The following is a 427-nucleotide window of genomic DNA, read 5'->3' on the forward strand; positions in this document are numbered from 1 at the left end:
GAGCAACTGAAGGAAGAACAGCAGAATCAGAACTGCATGCTCTGCAAATTGCTGAAGGAACAAGAGAAGCAGGGGCGTGAACTTCAAGAACTGAAACGCCAAAAGCTCTCATCTCAAGTTGAGGGAGCATCCACTTCTCAAAATCAAGGTTGTTGAGTCCTAACTCTGTGAAAACCTCTATCATTAGGAGCCTATTTAAATTTTTGTTTTTTATTTTCTAGTCTCATCTTATATTTATTTTTTAGTCTTGTTTTTAATTCATAATTAATAAAATTTAAAATTCATGTCTTAAAGCTATGAATGTCCTATGACTCCATCACCTCTCTTAGAAGAAAAATGCTTTAATCACAAAAGAACAAGAAGTACAGGATTTCGAAATTTATCCTTGAAACTAGTTGAATTAGTTTGATGTGGTGACAATAATTTT

Source organism: Arachis duranensis, chromosome 1 (genome assembly GCF_000817695.3).
Source record: "Arachis duranensis cultivar V14167 chromosome 1, aradu.V14167.gnm2.J7QH, whole genome shotgun sequence".
NCBI lineage: Eukaryota > Viridiplantae > Streptophyta > Magnoliopsida > Fabales > Fabaceae > Arachis > Arachis duranensis.